Source organism: Myotis brandtii, unplaced genomic scaffold (genome assembly GCF_000412655.1).
Source record: "Myotis brandtii unplaced genomic scaffold, ASM41265v1 scaffold501, whole genome shotgun sequence".
In the NCBI taxonomy this organism is placed as follows: domain Eukaryota; kingdom Metazoa; phylum Chordata; class Mammalia; order Chiroptera; family Vespertilionidae; genus Myotis; species Myotis brandtii.
Genome location: NW_005369101.1, coordinates 1,273,771 through 1,275,527, shown reverse-complemented (window position 1 = coordinate 1,275,527; position 1,757 = coordinate 1,273,771).

The following is a 1,757-nucleotide window of genomic DNA, read 5'->3' as shown; positions in this document are numbered from 1 at the left end:
TTTTTTGACATTTGCAACCATAGTAAAACAAAGATTTATATTTTTGATATTTATTTTATATATTTAAATGCCATTTAACAAAGAAAAATCAACCAAAAAAAAATGAGTTCGCTTGTCACCTCTGACACGCGTGTCATAGGTTCGCCATCACTGATCTAGTAAAAGAAGGTTTGCTGAATTTATGAAATAATCCCTCCCTGTAAAGGTATTTCTACTGCAGCCCTGAGACTCTCTTCTAAGAGTGGCATGCAGAGTGCGCTGTCTTGTCATTTCATTTGTCTTCAGGCCTAGGATACGTAGTGTGTGGTATATAGAGTCTACATATGCAGGGAGCTACACTGGCAGGTTCTCAGTGGCAAGGACGGGGCGTTGCAAATTCTTCACCCTGCAGAACTGCCTATGATCATATATATGTAGATGAGAAAAGCAAATACTCTATGTTGGCCTGACTAGTCCTCCACTTCTTCCGTAAGCACTGCATCAGCAAAATATCATCCTTGTTTTTTCCAGCTTTATTACTCACACCTTCCATTTCATTATCAGAGAGGCTTCAGGCTAAACCCACTACATTTCATGGAGACTTTTATCTCCCAGGACAAAGGACTGAATAGCCTAGCAAATGGCTGATTTATACAGACTTTTTATAGAAATAGAAAACTCAAAAGTAAAAGTGGAAATAGGAAAGGACAGGGCAGGAGAAAACAGTATTTAAAGATCTTTCCTCCTATTAATAGATCATTCATCTTATTAAAGTAGAAGAAAAAAAATGGTGCCTTTGTTAGAATCACATTAAAACAAATTTACTAGCAAAAAGATATAATGGAAGTGATGAAATGATTAAGTAACAGTTCGGAGAAAATTTCAAGGAGAGCCTGTGTAATTAGAACATCTTAAAGTTGAGAAATAGATTACAAACGAAATCCTTACACCACGTTCTCTGAGAGCAGAGTCTGAAAAGTCCGAAAATCAGAAGCCAGTGTGTGCCTCGCTGGGAGCCTCCTCACGCAGGACTGCCTTAACACTGGGGACGCTCACTGGGGACAAGATGGACAGCCCACTGTCAAGGCCGGGAACAGTGACGCGGTGATTGCTTCCCCCATTGAATCTGCCTTGTAAAGAGAAGCAGCAAGAATGCTCCACTTCTGTGCATCATTATATGGGCTTGCCCACATCCTGGAGCATTTATATTGCTTCCCCTTATGTTTTTCTCCAAGTTGGCCCAGAGGCAAAGGGTGAGGGATATTGCTGCAGCAAAATGACCAGCATTCCTACCTCCACCTGATGAGTGAGCTCAGATGCCTTCTCGAAGGAATGATTGTGTTTCTTCAATGCTTTGTCATCAAAGGGGAAAAGACTAGGAAATCTGTCACCACCTTGTCTAGCACATTATGCCTATAAGAAGACGTGTGTATGTATGTGTGTGAGTGTGCACGTGTGCAGATTTGAAAATGTGATGTGCTCCAGAGCCCAGGGGTTAGCAGGGAGGATTGGCTGTAGCTAACCATGCCTCAGACACCAGTGCATCCTGAACCTCCTAGGAGCTGGCTCCATGGACAGGGGGGTCATCACACTTGCTCTGAAATATACAACCTGCATCTACTTTCTTCACAAGATGTCCAGTGAGTAGATGGAGGGGAAGAATTGTGTTTGGTTGGTATTTTTCTTCTTTTGTGTGTTTTTTTTAAGCTAAATTAAGATGGCTAAAGCTCATTCATGGAACCAATTTAAACTGTTATTTGAATGTTTTATATTTCGGA